Source organism: Amblyraja radiata, chromosome 6, assembly GCF_010909765.2.
Source record: "Amblyraja radiata isolate CabotCenter1 chromosome 6, sAmbRad1.1.pri, whole genome shotgun sequence".
Lineage (NCBI taxonomy): Eukaryota > Metazoa > Chordata > Chondrichthyes > Rajiformes > Rajidae > Amblyraja > Amblyraja radiata.
In genome coordinates, this window is record NC_045961.1 from 70,615,946 (window position 1) to 70,637,665 (window position 21,720).

General features: G+C 41.9%; 1 long non-coding RNA gene across 1 annotated transcript; it reads left to right on the top strand.

Moving 5' to 3' along the window:
- The first annotated feature begins 61 nt into the window (after positions 1-61).
- LOC116974014 lies at positions 62-16,776 on the top strand. Its single transcript, XR_004412254.1, has 3 exons — positions 62-185; positions 12,694-12,697; positions 16,766-16,776. It is a non-coding gene; the product is annotated as an uncharacterized LOC116974014 (long non-coding RNA).
- Positions 16,777-21,720: the final 4,944 nt, after the last annotated feature.

Sequence of the window (21,720 nt, forward strand, 5' to 3'; positions counted from 1 at the left end):
GATAAAGTCCTTGAATTTCTTGCAGGCAGAAGTTACTGAAAGTAGCTCCTCGATTTGAGCGTAGCGCTGTTCAGTGTCAGTCATGGTGCGGGAGACATAGGCAACTGGTCTGGGACCCTTCCCGTCTTCTTGTAGGCAAGCAACGCCCAGTCCATACTGGGAGGCATCACAGGTGAGGGTGGCGGGTAACTTGGCATCAAAGTATGTGAGGGTTGGAGCACAAGACATTAGTTGTTTGACGGTTTCAAATGCCCTCTGCTGGTGTTGGTCCCAGGATCAGTGGGTATCCTTGTGGGTCAGTTGTCACAGCAGGACTGACAGCTCACTGAAGTTGGGGATGAATTTTCCCAGGTAGTTTACCATGCCTAGAAATTGTTGTAGAGCTGTCATTCCTGGCATTTTGTTGATGGCAATGGTTTAGACGGGTCTGGCATGAGTCCGTTGTTGGTGAACACATGGCCCACGTAAGACATTTTGTCAACCCAAAACCTGCATTTGGGAGGGTTCAGTTTGAGATTTACCTCGCTGGCACAACCCAGGACCTGCTTCGGTTTGAGTCATGTTCTTGTGCATTACGCCTGGTGATCAGGATGTTGTCCATGATTATGCCGCATGGGTAGCCAGTATAAAGTTGTTCCATAGTACGTTGAAAAACTTCGCTGGCTGAATTGATGCCAAATGACATTCGTAAGAATTTGAATCGTCCGAAAGGCGTCGCGAGTGTGGTTAGCATGGAGGATGTATGGCCCAGCGGTATTTGCCAAAATGAGTTATTTGCATCTAGGACAGAGATGCTGGAGTCAATTATAAAAGATGAGATAGCCGAACATTTGGATTGCAGTAACAGGATCGATCTGAGTCAGCATGGATTTATGAAGGGGAAATCATGCTTGACTAATCTTCTGGAATTTTTTGAAGATGTAACTTGGAAAATGGACAAGGGAGAGCCAGTGGATGTAGTGTACCTGGACTTTCAGAAAGCATTTGATAAGGTCCCACATAGGAGATTAGTGGACAAAATTAGGGCACATGGTATTGTGGGTAGAGTGCTGACATTGATAGAGAAGTGGTTGGCAGACAGGAAATAAAGAGTAGGGATTAACGGGTCCCTTTCAGAATGGCAGGCAGTGACTGGTGGGGTACCGCAAGGCTCGGTGCTGGGACCGCAGCTATTTACAATATACATCAATGATTTGGATGAAGGGATTCAAAGTAACATTAGCAAATTTGCAGATGACACAAAGCTGGCTGGCAGTGTGAAATGTGAGGAGGATACCATGAGAATGCAGGGTGACTTGGACAGGTTGGGGGAGGTGGCAGATGCATGGCAGATGAAGTTTAATGTGGATAAATGTGAGGTTATCCACTTTGGTAGCAAAAACAGGAAGGCAGATTACTATCTAAATGGCGTCAAGTTGGGAAAAGGGGAAGTACAATGGAATCTGGGGGTCCTTGTACAACAGTCTATGAAAGTAAGCATGCAGGTACAGCAGGCAGTGAAGAAAGTGAATGGCATGTTGGCCTTTATAACAAGAGGAATCAAATATAGGAGCAAATAGGTCCTTCTGCAGTTGTACAGAACCCTAGTGAGAACACACCTGGAGTATGGTGTGCTGTTTGGTCCCCTAATCTGAGGAAATACATTCTTGCTATTGAGGGAGTGCAGCGTAGGTTTACAAGTTTAATTCCCGGGATGGCGGGACTGTCATATGTTGAGAGAATGGAGTAGCTGGGCTTGTATACTCTGGAGTTTAGAAGGATGAGAGGCTATTTCATTGAAACATATAAGATTGTTAAGGGTTTGGACCTGCTAGAGGCAGGAAACATGTTCCCGATGTTGGGGGAGTCCAGAATCAGGGGCCACAGTTTAAGAATAAGGAGTAAGCCATTTAGAACGGAGACGAGGAAAGATTTTTTCTCACAGTGAGTGGTGAGTCTGTAGAATTCTCTGCCTCAGAGGGCGGTGGAGGCAGGTTCTCTGGATGCTTTCAAGAGAGAGCTAGATAGGGCTCTTAAAAATAGTGTAGTCAGGGGATATGAGGAGAAGGCAGGAATGGGGTTCTGATTGGGGATGAGCAGCCATGATCACATTGAATCGCGGTGCTGGCTCGATGGGCCAAATGGCCTACTCCTTCACCTATTGTCTATTGTCTAACTGTTTTTTTTTTTAATCGCTCATCTTTCCAATTTTTATAATAAGCATTGCTTATTAATACCACTGTTTCATCAGCACATTGTACTTTTTCTCTAGGTCCATTTCCATTGGTAAATTGAATTCATTTCAGTGACTGAGTACAATGTCACGATGCCACTATATGGCACATTCGCTACTGAAGAACAGGAATGATCTGAAATATTATTTTTGTTCATTTTCCACTTAGTGGCCCGCAATGCCATCTGGAATACATCAGCGGAAAGGAAAAGGTTCATGCTACTTTCACACCCTGTTGCTTTTCTGCATGAATTGCTTCATTCACAGTTTAACAACATATGGAATGAGAAACTCCGTAACATGGTAAATATTCAGTTGTCAGCATCTGTTTTCATGCTATTGAGAAATGCTTCCTGAAACATGGTTTAAGTTCCACTTGATAGAGCACCCAGTCGAATTTCATTTGGACCTACCAAAGAAAAGTATAATCTCTCAAGAATTCTTCTCAGAAGCAGAAGCCAACCACTGCCGATCTACCACTGCTGGATATGCAGAAGGCTAGAATTGTGAGGCTGCATCACAGCAACTGAGCTAATTTCTACATAAATCATAATATTCTCTAATAGAAGGAAGGACATCAGGTTTGATTGTGAGGAAATATTTTTGAATATATGAAACATTTTTCGACAAAGTGGGTGGGTTATTGCTACAAATCTGAGATTCAGATAGATGTTGAATTCAAGATTTCATCTCATATAGTGGCTGGAGAAAGCATTACTCTTTGCACTGGGACATGGAACCACAGTTACCGAAGCTTCATTGTCACTGTCAGCTGTATATGTAAACATATTTGAATAGAGTGTCAAAATGGCAGGTTATCCTTTGTGCTGAAGGTACTGAACTTACAATGCAGTCAAAAGCATCAAATTTCAAAACCTGAGTTCAATATGCATAATATTATTGCTAACATTACACAGGAGAGGATTTTGTAGCTCATTATCCTAATTTCACGTTCCATTGAAGGCGAAGCATATTCTGAATCTAATTCTTCTGAGATTGCATCTAATATGATGGTTGTCAAGCTGTGAAGCCATATGACACAATCTGTCCTAATTGTAGGAAAGTGATCCCTCCTGCGTTCAAATCCTCTGACAGTGTGGGTGGTTACACATGATTTGGGCTGGAGCTTTATCAAGCACCAGAATCAGCATAACACTCAACTGTATGACTCCCATCTTCCATATAGGTTAATATATAATTTACTCCAGTGTCCAAATTCTGTTGATGTAGAGGAATTAATTGTCTAAATCATAATGATGTTGTTTGCCTTGCAACAAGCCCTAATGAAATTCATTCTGCACCCTTCAGCTGTAAAATCCCTCAGTTGTGTTTTCCTTTCACCACAAGCAATCTAACAGTAAATACATTTTGATGTACAAATGGCCCCATAGCAGATGCATCCACGTCGCGGGGCTAGAAACTGGAGGTATCCTGAGCTAATTCTGCTACCACCATCATCGATTGTGACAAGTGATGGCTCCCAGTGATTGTCGCCGGAAGCTTGCGTCCTTTTCAGGACGGACGATCACAGCGAGGTAAACATTTGTAACAAGATGGACACGAAAGAAGAAGACGTACAAATCTCGGGCAGCAACTTAGGTATTTTGGTTTTCACATAGCCTAATGTTGTGTTCGATAAATCACTGGATTCAGATAACAGTTTTGATTCACTCAACTCGCAGGAGGCCAGAAACAGCTTATCCACGGAAATCCTGATTGTGTTCATATACAGGATAATATCTCTAAACTTTTCCACAAATTCTAGGTTGTTGTTGCTGCTTGTTGTTACCAAAAGGCAGTAGATATTAAACAGCATGTCAAAGTGAAACAGAATTTTTTTAAATTCCTCCAATTTCTCCATTGACAATAGAAAAATTGCAGAAATATTTGGAAATGAAATAGGATGGTAACTCACATTTAGATATCAATCTTTTACTTTGACCTTAGACAATGGGTTTTATTTTTTGACCTTGTGATTGTAACTATTTATTTCCAAAATATGTCATTATTACGATATACTATTTTTTTCCAGATCCAGATCTTTTTAATTCAAAACATTAGATGTAACTTTTTGCTGAAAATTAATTACATGAATCATTCTGTTTCTGAGTGTGACACTTATGTCAATTACTATAAAAAATAAAATATAAGAAAAAAAGCATTCAAATTATCACATGATCTCATAAGCTCACATGCATATGAGCCTTGTTTGCACATTTATATACAAACACACCACACTGCTCCGCACTGAAAGAGTGTTTCACAACTTCGGTTTCTGTTAATTACAGGCTTTAGCAATTGCCTTTCTCAGATATTTACACCTTAACTGTGCTTTGGTGTCTATCATTGTAATTACTGCTTAATTTGAAGAATTTCTGCATATTCCGCGTTACAGTACAAAGCCTGTTGTGCTGCTGCAAGTAAGAAAGTAATTGTTTTGTCTGTTACATATGACAATAAAACACTCTTGACTCTAGATGTATGACTTCTGAACTGCACTCATTGCTGCCTATTCTGATATGATTCTTGCTACAATTATTTGGTCAATGTGTGTTCTTCAGATTTTTTCCTCCAATACAAGCAAGTTATAGTTTGGTACTTCATACTTGTTCTATCCCATCAACATTCCACTTCTTCTTGTCATACTTGTCTGCCAATCTTAACCCTGTCCCATTCTCTAGTTGTTTGAAGAGCTTCTCTTTACCTCTTCCTAGTGAATTGGCAGGATTCAAATTATGATTTTACTTCGGAGTCATATGAGTGACTACGTGAAGAACCCGTCCAGCACGCATGCGCGACATTGCGTTCACGCAGTGCAACAGCGACGACCGGGAGTACAGGCGCTCCCGTTACAAGCCTGAAGGAACGGACCGTTAGGTAAGTACTTACCTACAGGTTAAACTCACGACTTTGCCTCTCTTTGTTGCTCCAGGGGAACTGGAGACAGCAAAGCAGCACAGAGGGAAGCAGCCCCAGTTCGACTCCAGGGAAGGAACGTCCCGTCAGTGGAGGGGGGAGAGGCGGCAACGGGACCGTACACGCTGCGGTCCACAGACACGGGTACTGCGCCGATGCCCAGTCCGATAAAGCTGTCTGCTTAAGCTGACGGAGATCCGGCAGTCCCCTTCCCGCAAACGTTCGACTAACAGCAGCGGACTGGAGGGAGAATTTCAAAACCGGGCCAGTAGCCACACGCCCACTCCCGACAAGGAGACTCACCACCCAGAACCGCGAAATGCCGCCCGACAAACGACAGACACCTCTATCAGCAAAGCCAAACTGTACGCAATACTCCAGGTGTGGTCTCACCAAGACCCTGTACAACTGCAGTATAACCTCCCTGCTCCTATACTCAAATCCTTTTGCTATGAAGTGTCTGTTCTCCAAGCCGGAGTAAGGTCATGGAGCCAAAAACTCCAGCGAGACTTGCCTCAGGAGCAGGGGCAAGTCCGCCAAGGGAGCATAACACTCCCACTCCAGTGCCTACAGCACTGGCCATCTCCCTTGTCGAGGGACCGATGGCGACCAGGGCTGGGCTGGTCAAGAATAGGGGTCACTGGCTGAAGAATATCGGGAGTATGCTTGAGGTACAGGATCAGGAAGAGCTGCTGGGTGTGGCCGCTATGTGGCTCCACCACTAGCGAGATGGCCTTTTCAGTCTCAACTGACGGCCAGTTTACTACGTGTTCTTTTCAAAACCTCTCCAAGACAGGTAGTCATGAGGCGCTGGTTTCATCACGCCTCCCCTAAATTGCATTTACTCAAAGTGCCCACCAGTTATTGGGGGGTACATTGAGCATAGCTTTTTAAAAAACCCAAATATCTTAAATTGCATTTGATATCCCTGACGTCGGCTATCATTTTCGCATGCTCATTCCAGAGGGGCGGGGTAGTATGGCAAAACACCTGACTCTACTGTTCACAGATGCTCCACAACTTCTCAGGAAGTTATAAAACCAGCCCTCAACTTAAAAAATTTACAGGACTGCGAGAACGCCGACCTCACAACCACAGATCCTGCTATCTGGCTAAGTTATCAAACCAAGCCTAAGAAACTGGACGAAGTATCCAAAAATTCGGCATCAAGAGGGCAGGGCCTGGAATGAGCACCACACAAAACCAGACAGCAGTGCCTCTATGCGTCCACCAGTAGGCGTCTATTTAAGAGTACTGGTGAAAGCTCGGGCCCGCATGCCAACCCCCAGTAAGCCCTTTCAAGCCAGGGTCCAGAGCGGGCCCCATGGAAAATGTGCCACCCCCAACAACACCATCCCTACAGACAAGGAACCAGAAACCGAAGAAATTAACACACCACCAAACAACAGTGAAGACAGATAAGTATGGTTCCTACCATCACATAAAGGTGAAGGGTTTGTACTAACAGAGGGGGGGGGGGGGGGGGATCACACCTGGTTGGGAAGCTATCACTCTTGGTAGTTATATACCAAAAAATATTCAAGGGGAATAGAATTAATATCTTGCCACCAGTTCAGCTTGCACCCCAAAGGGTCTACCCTCCCACTAAGAAACATGAGGGTCTAGCTACTGGGAAATATATACCAGGGGTCATAAGAAATCTCATATGAGCCTTTGGTACCAAAAAACCCCAAGATGGTGAATGTCGCACCATCATTGATTAACCACTTGAGCATTTCACCAGGTATACCCACTTATGGAATTTGTAACTACTACCATGGATTCCAAGGATACTTTATGGTAGACATCGACTTTAAAGATGCATACTATTCAGTACCCTTTTATATAAGATTTCGGTTATACCACAATTTACCTGGATGGGGCAACCATGGCGAGCATTGCTACTTTTCATTCACTGCACATCTCACATGTGTATGTGACAAATAAACTTGACTTGACTTGATTTGAGTTGACTTATTATTGAATTGGCTTATATGAGCCGAAGCTATTCCAGAATTTCAAACCAGCCCTGACACTTAAGGAACATTTCGTCATGGCATGTCTATATATTAACGACAGACTATCCTTGGATATAGCTATATCGGCTGCATTAGCTACTAACTTATTTTAGCCTGGGCTCTGTCATATTATCCAGATATCTACGTTGACCCCATCCACAACATTGTCTATCTGGTATTCATTAATGCTATCAGTTATGGTAACATTTAACCACCTATCAACTACGTGGCAAAAGTAATTGGGATAGTAGCAGCATTACCAGCTACTGAACATTGTACCTTTCCAATGAGCTGAGATACTAGTGTTCAAACTATATCCCATACCTAGAATATGGTGGCAAATGGACTAATCTGGAGTTGTCATCACTATAGACACTGGGCATTAAACCTAGTTAGAAATATTGAATATGTTCTATTGAGTATATTCATCGGACTGGCTGCAAGGCTACAAATGGGCCGACCTCGGGGGTTTTCAGGGGAAGAGGACTTAACATTCTGGTGCCTTTCCCCACAGTGGAAATTTGATTCTGCTGTGGGGGGGGGGGGGGGGGGGGGGGTTTGTGTAGAACTCTATATGTGTTGAGTCCATTTTCTTTATTTGTTAACCTTTTTCTATGGTATGCAAACGTATTATCTATTTTTGTAAAGCACTTTGGTGTCAATGCGAGTTGACTTAAAATGTGCTATATAAATAAAACTTACTTACTATTGGGCAAGCATATTGTTCAGTAGTGCACCATTTTGCATGTTCGTTTATAAATTAACAACATCACAGTGGTGGCATATACCAAACCACTTGGGCGGAATAAAATCGATATTATGTGACAATTTATTTAACAATTGGTAACCGCATGTCGTCAAACATGTTTGAACATCAGTAACTTACCTATCAGGTGAGCTAAATACTGTAAACGAACATTTAAACCAAAAGTATTTGCTGAGATTACAAAGCAATATAAGCAAAGCAACACCAGATATTGATTACCTTATATTCCAATTGAATCGCCACGTACCAATATATGTCGCATGAAACCAACTCAAGGCAGCGGCATGGATACATTTCCGCGTATTGAGAAGGGGGGGGGGGGGGGGGGGGGGGAACTCATCTCTATGTTCTCCCCTTCTTTCTATGCATATCCACTAGGGAACACACATGGGAAGAAACTGCTCAAACTCAGGAACTGCACATTCAACTACAACAAAACCTGTACTGGAGTTCCTGACAGGCCTTCACCACAATGAAGGACTCAGCTACTGCGCTATCAATATAGCCAGAAGTACTCGGTCAGCCTACTCAACTCAGGCACCACGACAGCAGGGCAAGGGTACCACCCACTGGTGATCAAATTCAGGAGAGGTATATTCAATTCCCATTCCCCAGAACTAGGTACACCCAAATTGGGAAGTCAGTGAGGTCCTGACGTACCTTAGGGGATGATCACCAGCCAGGTCCCTCACCCTGGAACAGCCTACCCTGAAGATGGATATGCTGACGGCCTTACCTCAGCACAAAGACCCAGTTCTTCCATGTACTGCGATTGGACAACATGGTGATAACACCAGATAGTGTCACATTTTCCATTCAGGGGCTGGCCAAACAGAGCAGACCAGGAACATCAGGTCCAGTCATGGAATTCCGGGCATACCCACCTGAACCACGGTTATGTGTCATGACCCACTTAATGAACTACATTGACACAATAAGAAATACTCAAGGGAGAGGAAAAAGCCTTGTGGGTCAGTCACAAGAAACCTCATGGTCGGGTGACGAGCTAAACTACCTCTAGTGGCTCAAGCAGGTACTGGGAGTTGCTGGAGTAAATACTAATGTGTATAAATCTTATTCCACCATGGCAGTTTCCACGTCAGTGACTAAGAGGATGGACGTGCCTATGGACCACATCCTGGCTACAGCGGGGTGGTCTAGGAAGTATACGTTCCAAACTTTGTAACACGCCGCCGGCAGAACCTGTATCGGTTGCAGAACTAACATTCGAATCTGCAAATATATAATTTAAGCCCGGGGGAGCATTTGTCTTGTTATTGTTGATAACACCATTTTTGTTTTACAAACAGATTCATGGTTGATTACGATAACATACTTCCTCCCTCGAATGACTTCGGCAGCGAGTGAAGTATGAACTGTTGCACGGTTTGAAATCACAGAGCTTTAAAAACTTCACGTAGTCACGTACGTGACTCCGAAGTAAAATAGTAAGATTAAACGAGAACTTACCAGTTTGAAGTTTGATCTGTATTTTATGAGGAGTTACGATGAGGGATTACGTGCCCTCCGCTCCCACCCTCAATAATAGAGATCAAACTGGTAACTAAGCTCTCCTTTTCTTTACTATATTTATTTCAATTACTGTGTCTGTCTGTGATTCAACACCGCTGCTTTGAAGTATGTCGCGCATGCGTGCTGGTCGGGTTCTTCACATAATCCCTCATCGTAACTCCTCATAAAATACAGATCAAACTTCAAACTGGTAAGTTCTCGTTTAATCTTACTATTTTGCTTCTATTTCAAATGCTGTCACTTTAGTTTACCTTCTTAGCTGGGGGTTCAAGGTTACAAAGCTTCAATAGCTCAGTTGTGATGAAACTCGTAGCTGAATGTGACATTGTACAATACTAGAAGTAGTAGTTAGCGAAATGATGAGTTGTGGTCAAAGCCTCATTAAGAAAGCATGCAACCTTTTGACTGCACCAATGGAGGCTGGCTGGTAATGGGGAATTAATGAGCGCTTAATACCATTGCATCTAATGAAGTGTTCAAACAGAAATGATGTGAATTGAATTCAGTTATTTGACATTAAATCTTCAGCTCCTCAACTCTATTGTTTGATATTGTGCATAATCTCACGTGTAAAACATCAAAGCATTTAGAATGAGCATCATTGATGACCAGAATCCTCGACTCCTAAATGGTCATGTTCGGTATTTCCATATCCATGAGCTTTAATGGTCTCATTCTGCAATCTCACCAGACAATATATTTTGACATGTTCATCAACATCTGGACAACATATAAAGCTCATAACAATGGTAGACAAAAATGCTGGAGAAACTCAGTGGGTGAGGCAGCATCTATGGAGCGAAGGAAATAGGCGACATTTTGGGTCGAGACCCTTCTACAGACCTGATTTTCCAGCATCTGCAGTTCCTTCTTAAACAAAGCTCATAACAATAGCCTTTTATATACAAAACCAATATGTTCTGTGTATATTCACTTCAGACATTTTTGAACAATGGACAATTTGAATAGAAGTAGAAACAAGGAATGGCTGTTGAGGAAAGATCATTAGAGTGATGATAACAGAGATAGTCCTGGAGATAATGGCCTGGTGCTCATCCGCAGGGTCATGGTCGAGGGGTAGCTATGAGGAGGCGTCCGATAACTGGCATGTGGCCTCAGCATGGTAGAGCCAGCCAGATTGCAACGGTACCTCCCTTGTAGGCGGGTTTGATGATAACATTGTTGCCAAGTGAGCGGGAGGGCTTGGCGTTCAGAGGGACTGTGAATAGAATAGGTAAGGGGCGTAGAAAAGTCAAGATGGGCAATGTCTCACCGGCAGTTAGAGATAAAAAGGTCCAGAGAGGGTCGATGGCCGTCGGGGGGAGTTCATGACGAGGAGATGTTTCGGGACTGAAGAAGGGTCTCGACCCGAAATGTCACCCATTCCTTCTCTCCAGAGATGCTGCCTGTAACTCTAAGTTACTCGAGCTTTTTCTATCTATCATCATTTAAGCCTTAAATCTTATTACTGGAAAACTGATATTACTCTTCACTCAATATTGTATATCAATTATTGCAATCTAAAAACTCTGATTAATGGCAGTGCTCTCTGTAGGGAAACAAATCAAATTGAACCTACTGGAAATGTAATAAATTCAACAAATGATGCTCTTCAGCATCATTTGGTGCCTCAAAGCCATAATTTAACATTAAAATCTCTTGAAGAGTTCAGCCTCTGAATAGACTCCTGGGGCATTCTATCTTTTCGAAAGAAAAAATATCTTGTGAGGAATGCAGATAGATACAGATGTAAAATGCCCTAAATATTTCAAAGATTAAATTTGTTTTACAGGATTGAGCTGCGTCTAAACTGTGTATTCTCTGAGAATAGCAGAATATGATTGTGTAATTGGCATGTCAGATCATAATGTGCACTCTGGGCTTGAATTGTTGAATTATAAAGACTTCCAAAGATTAGATTATAATTTTTTGCTAAAGTGGATAGTGGTTACGAAATGATTGAAAGGCCCTCAATTACATATAAGCTCTTCAGATGTGCTGCTATGGAGGAAGAACATTAATAACAACAACATATTATTATTATTCGGTCAGCAACCTTTTTATTGGAAGCTTTTATTAAATTAGATACTAACGGACTGCTAGAAAGCATGTCATGCTTTGACTATTGAGCAATAGTTCACTGTATGCTGTTATCAAAGTCGCAATTATACATGAACTCTTTATGGATAATGGTAGCACTTTCTGTGCTCCATTTCATAATATGCTGCCAATGATAACTTGATCCATTTGTCAGTACGTAGATCATGTAGTATGTGCCACTGAAATGAACTATCCAATCTTTGCAAATGCATATGACATTTTCCTTGGCAGAATGACATGCAAACACAGTGAAATCCTTCAGAGAAAAAGTGCTGCAAAGGTTGGTACCAAGCTCTCGTTATATTGCTCAGGGATACTTTAATCCACATAAAGCCACAGAGAACAACTAAAAATACAGCTTTTGATAGAAAAGTGCAAACATTAGGTCTTGAACAGCAGATGTTTAGAGGACTGCCTTCAATAATGTTTCATTTTGGTACCGTCTTCAGCCATGGAAGGAAAATTACATTGTTGGACATGGTCAAATTTCAAAAGAACAATTTTCACCTGGCACTGACAACAATGAACTGGCTAATTAAAGTGCTCTGATTTTCTTTGGTTTCTTTTTGGCACTATTGAACAAAACAAAGGGAAATGTTATTCACGCCAATTCATCTTAAACTTAATCCAATGACCAGTTCTCTCACTAATCGACAAAAGTGCTTCAACATCTGCCACACCATTCCCTGTCATCAATCATATGCTTCAAACGATTTTGGAAAACATTATGGAGTCACTGATTCATAGAGTCGTACAGCACCAAAGTGTGTCCTTCAGCTAACCACATCCGTGCCAACATTTTTACATGTCTACATATGGCACAGTGGTGCAGCGGTAGAGATGCCTTATGGTGCTTGCAGCGCCATAGACCCGAGTTCAATCTCGAATATGAGTGCTGTCTGTATGGAGTTTGTACGTTCTCCCTGTGTGCGCATAGGTTTTCGCCAAGATCTTCAGTTTCTTCCCACAATCCAATGACGTACAGGTTTGTCGGTTAATTGGCTTGGTAAAAGTGTAAATTGTCCTTAGTGTGTGTAGGGTAGTGTTAATGTGCGGGGATCGCTGGATGGTCCAGACCCATAGAGCCTGTTTCTGCGCTGTATCTCTTAATGTAACTAAATTAAACAAATAATATTTGCCTGTATTAGGTCCGTATACTTCTGAGCCTTCCTTATTCAATTGTTTGTCTGAATGCTTCTTAAAGAAGTAATTGAACCTGATCCCATCACCTCCTTTGGCAGCATGTTGTAAATATGAACAACTTTCTGCAAGAAGTAACTTATACCTCACATACCCGTTAAAACTCGCTCCTTTCACCTTAAACATATGCTTTCTGTTTTATGATTCCTTGGCATGGGAAAAATATATTGAATATCATCCCCATCTATGCCTCTAATAATCTTAGTCACCCCTCAGCTTCCATTGTTCCAGGGAAATCAAGCCCATTCTGTCCAATCTCTCTCCATAAATAAAGTCCTCCACTCCAGGCAACATCCTGTGAATCTTCCCTGCGCACTCTTCAGCACACTCTTCAGCACACACTGAATCAAGTAACAAGTAACCTGCTAAAAGTTGGTTATCCCTTTAAATGGGCATGGGAACTTTCTGTAAAGGGCCTGTCCCACTTGGCCATCATTTGCGCGTCACACAGATGGCGCGCAAAGATTTTGTACATCACAAAATCCTGCGATGCCGCACACGGCCGCGCATCACTACATCACGACGCGCGTGACGCGCGTCGTGACGCGGAAATGATGTCGCGGAAATTACGCGCAAATGATGGCCAAGTGGGACAGGCCCTTTACTGAATGCTAGTTTGACTGTGGGAGGTCCAAAATTGGCTGCAATCAGCACTTCGGCAGCTGGTCAATGTGTGTGTGCACTCCTGTCATCAATAATGCTCCCTGTGCGAGTTGCATGCTACAAATACCATTTTGGAACTAATTGCAGCTCATTTACTAAAGAAACTGCAGATAATACAAACTACTCACTGTACATTCACCTAATTATAGTAATATAGAGAGTGCTGTAACCCAAGATATGACAGCAGTAACCAACTGAACACTTCTGAATCTGTTCCTATAAACTTCAGAGTTTAAGCACTCCAAAAGCAAACCTCAAAATGTGGCAGGTTTCCGGCACTGTTAAATTGGTGAGCCACTATTCTCACCTTTATTGTATCTCCTCAACTATACTTACTCTGCCCTAACCTTGATATAATTGCCCTCTGGTAGCCACATTGACCCCTCACCACCCAAAATTTATCATCTTCCTTTGTGCTCAGCATCATAGTCCTTGGTAAACATCATAATGTCTGCTAACATGCCAGCAGAGTAAAGCCACGTGAAATCTGCTGGTATTTTAAAAAAATGTACTCGTGTTTGCATTTTAAACCCTTCGTGTTTTCTGATTTCAGTAGATCCCCGTAGTGCACACTTATACAATGAACACTGTCTTTCAATTATCTTTGATGCTCTCCCCACAATAATTTGCTTGGACAGATACAGATCTGTACATTGAAAATAATTGGAAGTACACAAAGCTGTGATTTTTATGCAAAATGAACTCGTATGGGAATCACGGCATACTAGAACAAGAATTGTCAGTTTGAGGGACAATGACATTGATGGATTTTATTTTAAAGAAGCAGCACAAGATTTTAATGATCAAATCAAAACAAAACATAAATCATGAACACAATATGGAGCTGCCAAGCTATTTGTTCAGTCTGCTTTTGTTAACTGCAGATAATTAGCAGAGGAACTCTCCGGTATGGATGGAATTGATTGCTGGTATGATGGACATGAATATTCTGTTTCAGTTAGGTTTTTATTCCCTCTTGCAGCCTAATATTTTAGAAGACATTTTATGCAACGACTTCTTAACCTCAACTGCGTTATCAGAGTGAACATACGTATTTCTCCACAGGGCAGAGAAAATGAGAATTGTGACTTTTGCAATTATCCACATTCAGAGCTGAATATGTGTTCACTTTTAAGTTGTTAACTGCTTATCATTTGCTTTCTAATGGAGACCATCAATTGTAATCCGTCAAGGCACAATTTACCATAACTCACAGTAAAGTATTTGTTTTTAAGAAAGTGCATTTTCTTTAGGGCAATTATAGAACATAAGTTGTGTCAGAGAAAAATAATTCCACATCAACACTTGCAGGAAACATAATATCAGTGTGATGATCTGAATTAAAATTAAGCCCATAGTTTTAGCATAATTTTTGCCTTTTGCTGCGTGAAAGTGTGTGACAGAAAACAATAAAGCGAATATTTATTATTTTTCATATTGGATGTTTGCGCACTTCAGAATAGCGGCCTAAAATCATAGAATTATACAGCACACAACTAGGCAAATAGTCCCAACTCATGCATGCTGACCAAGTTGCTTAAATGAGCAAGTCCCACGTGCTTACATCTGGCCTATATCTCTCCAAACCTTTCCTATCTATTGTTTGGATATGTAATCAATTTCAAATGAAAGCAATATTTGGATGATTGTCAGCAGAGATCTATGCATGTGACCCTGTTACAGAGAGAGACCCATATCATGCCATCTGAATTCCTTCTCAAACATTTGAGAGTCTTTAGATCACTTTCTCTTCCATGTCTCTGCATCAACACTTCAAATCTAAAGATATTATAATCATTGAATTCAGGATTGGACTTCAGCTTTATTTATCAGACTGTGCTGATCCCAATGTTAAATATATACAGATGTGTATGTAAGGTGGGCATTGGAACAACATACCCAAAACAAAATGGCTAGAGCAGTTGGTTAAACTGCTGCTGTTGGCGATACAACCTCACTGGTAAGATAATTCCTATCACTCCTAGATCCAGACATCTGTCCATTCTCTTCGCTGATGCTGCCTGACCCAGTGAGTTCCTCCAGCAGTTTGTGTTTTGTTCAAGATCCCAGCATCTGCAGTTTATTGTGTCTCTTGAAATCTCTTGTTAGTTGTTAACAAATATTAGAAGACTATCCAACCCTCAGGAAGGTACATTCTTTTAGTTCTCTACCTCAACATACCAAGTGATAACTGAGTGATAAGGCAATTTCTGGCCATTATTTCAAAATGACCTCAACTATGTAAAGGAACAATGTATCACATCACTGAAACAAATGTTTATTACTGCATTTGACACTCAGAAAAGCCTATCTTAATGGGCCTGTCCCCAGGCGACTTTTTCGGCGACTGCAGGAAACTATGCAGTTGCCACATGGTCGCCAAATGTTCGCGGGTGGTTGCCGGGGAGTCGCCTTCATGGTCTTAAGGAGTTCCCGCATTCTGGGAACTAGTCACGGCCTCATGATGGTCGCCGCAAATTTTTCAACATGTTGAAAAATTAGCGCCGACCAGAATGAAGCCGCCATGGAGAGTAGCGAGAATTCTCGTGCCGTAGGTGGGTCGCCAGGAGGTCCTAGTGGGCTGCCAGGAGGTCAAAGGTTCTCATAGATTCTCGTAGGTTGTAACCGGTGAATTTCGTTGGCTCATTGGGAAAAAAAACGGAAGCAGTAGTTTTCAGAACCAAGGATGTCCACCGAGCTTCACTGCCGTATATCTCTGGCTTCTTTAAAGTTGTCTCTACTCATTCTCCCCCTTTCTTCTCCCCCCCCACCCCCCCCCCCCTCTTAAGGACTTACCGTACACTGTGCTTTAGCCATCTTAATTACAGCACCAACCTTCCTGTTCATCGCGTTATCACCTTGGCTTTGCGCCGTGTGAATTTCACTCAGACAGTGCTCCCCCCGCTTGCCCTGTCTCCTGCCTGCTAACAGGGCTGGTGAAGGAAGCGATGTGTGTGCGTGTTCCACTCTGACAGTCGCTGGCAATTGTCTGAAAAATCGCCTAAGTCTGATGTTCCCAAAATAAATGTGACTGAAATTTTAACCCAAGTTGCTTGAGTAATTTTGTTCTGCTGGTTTGGTAAAATTTTTGATTGAATGCAAATTGCGAGAGGAAATCTTTACAATGCATACTTTGTGATGTTAACATAATTGCATCAAATTTGCTCCTTCATGTCATCCCACAAATTTGCTGAAAGTCACTTGTATGCACAGCTGACAAGGCATCTGATGGCTTTTCAGCCTCATATCATTACTCAGGAAGTATTCTGAGAAGGCATCTCTTGAAGCATTATCAATGTGACAGAATAGCAGCACTAATATTTTAAAAACTCGTGTGAAGGATGTTCTACAGAGAAGCAGATCATTTGTGAAATTCAGGGAGTCATGTAATTTTAATGTGCACATGCAAAAAAATGGTATATTCACTTTATCTCAGAGAAATCATTTATTAGAAGTTTATATATTTTTTAAATTCATGCTGTACCACAATCCAATCAAGAACTGCCATCCAAAAAAGAAGAAAGGGTAGGGAGTGGTGAGAAAGTAGGATAATATGGATCTACTGTGAACAGTGATTGATGGTGGGCATAACTCGATGGGCCTAAAGGCCTGTTTTCCTGCTATATCTCTAAATGAAACTAAAGTAAACTATGTGTGGGAGACATAATGTACAAAATAAGAAAGATGTGATAAGGGTAGGACCACAGTCTCACAAAAGCCATCCACAAGAAGGATATGACAACTGCTGTCAGACAAGTGCCATATTAAATTAATTACTAATAGTCACAATCCCCAATTAAGAACAGGATCTTAGTGATTTATTGTGAAATTGTAAAATCTGCATGTAACTATTGTAATGTGAATGCTATACTATTCTGTAAGATTTTTGGGACCGCAGAGCATTTTTAATTCTCTCAGGAATGCTCCCCAGTGTATACTGAAATAAGGCCTTAATAAATCAATGTTTGAGAAATTGACCACAGCTGTATGAGATCGTAATTGCGTGCTGTCCTGATCTGAGCAGTCATTGAGAGTGCAACTGGGCCCCATGTGAAAGCCTAATTCAAGGTACAGGCTAAATGCACACATCCCTCCAATAAAGGTTAAAGTACCAAAAAGGAATGCAGGAGCACACATTTGACCTGTGAGAATTTGGAACTCACAGAGCATGTTGAGGATAAACCTTTGATAGCTTGGAGGATGAACTAAATGATCACACAAGAGAAAAAACAACATATGGAAAAGTGTATGTAATGGACAAGATGTGTTCAGCATTAGCAGTGTTAGTGACCTTGTGGACTGCTTTGTAATATTTCATAAGATAACTTCTATATAACTAAAAATCTCACCTTGACCACTTCCTGTCTGCACTGTATATTGATTTTAGAAAAAACGTTACCACATATCGCTATGATTTTTGGCCATCTTACTCACAGTCCTCCTCCGCTGAGGCAGCCCCAAGGATTTTTCAACTCAATGAAAACAAAAAAAATAAATAAAAGTTAAGAGTGTTTAAAAAATCTTGAGATCAACTGATTGGTCCTCTCGCCTGCCAATCACCACGATGAAACACCCCTTCCGCGGGGTGGGGGGGGGGAGGACTATAAAACCCCAGATGCCTGCACGTGAGTCAGTCTCTCAGGAAGATCGCGAGGGAGAATCCGCAACTGTGATTGTAAGCTGTGAATCAACTGAACTGTGAGTCTGCAATGTATTTGCAATAAATGATTTGTTAGCACTTAATGACAATGCAATGCTCCCCCCCCCCCCCCCCCCACTGCCCATCAATTCTCACAGGTCAAATGTGTGCTCCTGCATTCCTTTTTGGTACTTTAACCTTTATTGGAGGGATGTGTGCATTTAGCCTGTACCTTGGAATTGGTGGAGAGGTGGAATATTATGTTGGGGGACACAACGGGTCCCACTTATTCTAGTAGTTACATATAATAGCTTTATTTACACAAGTTAATTGCCTGCTGGCTTTAGTTACTTATTCTCTCCATTTATCAAGAACCTAGAATAATCAAAGTTTATTTAAAACACAAGCAGTATAATTTATAGCAGGTCACTGAGGCTCTGAACACTGACAATATAGACTTTTTATCTCTCACTGTATTGAATTTGCAATGATTTACCCAGTTTTGTGTTGGATAAAATTTGGAACAACATATTTCTGTTATCTGTTCAAATTTTGCCATTCGTAAATTCAGGCAACTTAAAAATGTTTCTCATCATTTTTACTTTCACCGTATAAGGTTGCTGCTTATGAAGATTAATTTTTCTGAGCACTATATTTTGTCTGTTTCAATAGTGTTCTTAATTAAATAGGCCCTTATAAATTCTTGGCTGGGTTTATGGAGCCACGTGTTAATTATGTTTAGCACTAGAATTTTACCTTCAGTCTACTTATAATTTGATAATGATGTGCATTCGTTTTTATTCAAACAGATTATTATATGGAAACCAAGTAGTCTATATGCTGTGTATATCCATTATAAATGTTTATTCCTTGAAAGAACCAAAAAGCCTACAAGAAAAAGCTTACAAAGGCCACCACACCATCATATTTTGTTGTTGTTTGCATTAAAAAACAGAGTCGCTCTAAAAAAGAATTATCAGTCAATCATGTCTTTCCAGATTTGTCTTTGCAACTATCATTAATAATGGATGGGATTTATATAGCGCCTTTGTAGAATACTCAAGGCGCTTTACATCGCATTATTCATACATTCCTCAGTAACACTCGGTGGTGGTGAGCTACTTCTGTAGCCACAGCTACCCTGGGGCAGACTGACGGAAGCGTGGCTGCTAATCTGCGCCTACGGACCCTCCGACCACCACCAATCACTCACACACATTCACACACAGGCAAAGGTGGGTGAAGTGTCTTGCCCAAGGACACAACGACAGTATGCACTCCAAGCGGGATTCGAACCGGCTACCTTCCGGTCGCCAGCCGAACACTTAGCCCATTGTGCCATCTGTTGTCCTATTTATAAAACTAGAACATTAATTTTAAAATAAACATGTCTTAATTAGATTCGACAACTAGACGTAAAATTGCCACTTCATATAGCAGTTGATGGTGTCTCATATAGACTCTGAACATCGCACACCAAATATTATAAATATCAAATTAGAGTGCAGAAAACCAACACAGCAAGATTGACTGGGTGTATTGAATAATGTATTCTTAGAACTTGTTCTTAGATTTCAATCTGAAATCAACCTGTGTGAGATTTCTCCACTCCAATGTACATCAGATTCTCTTTTATCGTATGCCTCATCCCTCTGCTATTTATTTTATTATACTAAAAGCAATAGGAAAGGTTTCTTCATTGTTATATTTCTAAAACTAAAGCCATTTTCACTAAAGATTTGAAATTAATCATTATAAATAAACTTGCTGCCAGATAGATATCTGAAAAAAATATAAGCGAGTTGTGTATTTGTAGAATATATTTATTCATCCAAATATGCAGCATTTCATTGGTGCCAGCTCCTTTTATTTTGGTAACTGTTTCTTCGAGAGGGAAAGTGTCATCACTTTACTCACATCCTTTTTTGATGCAGGAGGAAATGATTAAACGTTACCATTCTATCACTGTTCAATAAACGGGGGGAAACGTAGCTAGGAAACGTTTTGTTCATTAATCTTGCATTCATGGCGTGTGAAGTGCCAGAGTACATTTAAAAAAACCCAATTGAGATATATTTCAGGATCCACTAATCTGCACAACTGGATTATTGGCATTAACTCCCATCTTGCAGAGGTTTGCAATGGGACCAGAAATTTGGAAAAATTCTATTATAATAATTGAAATAATGCACTGTTATTTATTAGTAATTTACATGCATTCTTTATTATAGTAATATATTACAAATAATAGGCTGAAACAAATTGACATTGAGTCACAGAACAAGTCATTGGGTAACCAAAAGCTCAGTTACAATGGTAGATTTTAAATAGTACTGATTTCCTGGATGGCTAATGTTACTGCTTCCAATGGATGTGCAATGGAGCCAAAAGATGTTCTGAGTTAAGTTGTACCTAGAGAGGAAAGAGATCACCAAAACGTTTGACTGCAAAACTAAAATTGAGATATTGCTTGGCTAGGGCTAGCATGTGGGAGATTCTGAATGGAAAGTAGAGGGATCTCAGATATATAGGTGTTAATCTTTATATTTCCTAATTGACAGAATGCTGCAGAGTGATTTTCATCTTATTGATTTCCAAAGCATGGTTTCTAACTGTGGAAGATAAAATGTATTCCTATAAATAGTATATAGAGGTATCTAAAATTAGGAGAGTCACAGGTAGAGTAGACAATCAGATCTTTTTCCCAAGATGGAAAAAAAAATCAAATACTACAAGGCATAGCTTTAAGCTGAGAGGAGGAATGAATAGAGAAGAAGCACAGGATAGGTTTTTTACGTACAAAAGAAAGTAATCAGATGAATTTCAGCATTGGCATCACTTCAATGTTAGAATTGCATTTGCAATCAGCCATGATCACAATGAATGGCATTGCTGGCTCGAATGGCCAAATGGCGGAAGTGGCGGCGCTGTGATACAGCTGCGGCTCGCCTGCAGTCTGTCTATTTTTACTTTTTATGTTGGTTTTTTTTGTCTAGTTTAGTACATTTTTTGGTTATTAGGTGGTGTTATGTGTGATGGGAGGGTGAAACAGAGCTTTCTGTCTCTCCCTTCGGGGGAATGCGACTTTTTGTCGTATTCCCCTTCTCTTCCCCCGTCTGCGCTGAGGCCTAATGGCGGAGCTGGCGGCCTCCAACCTGCGACCGACCTCGAGGGTCCGGAGGTAGAGCCAGCCAGGACTCACCAACGCGAGGCTGGCCGTCTTCGAGCTGTGGCGACGTCCGGGTAGCGGCACGACTCGGCGCTCCGGTGAGGGCGAACGGTGCGGGGCTGAGACACTCCCGTGCGGCCGGCACGGCTACTGGCTGGAAGGCGCTCCCGTGTGAGCAGCCTGGTGCGGGGCTGAGATGCTGCCGTGTGGGCGGACCGGCTCCCGGCTGGAAGGTGCTTCCGTGGGGGCAGCCCGGTGCGGGGCTGAGACGCTGCCGTGCGGGCGGACCGGTGCGGAGCGGAGACGGTGCTACGGCGGCTGAGGCGGCGGCGACCTGGATCCGGGGCTCGGCCGCGGGCCAATGGAGGACAATGTCAGGAGCTCGCAGGTCACAGGCTGGTGCCTGTTTTCCGGAGCACCCGTTGCAACAGCGCGGGCAGCTTTGACCACCCCCCGGGCCGCGGAGCTTGAACCGCGGACTGACTTACCATCGCCCGGTGGGGT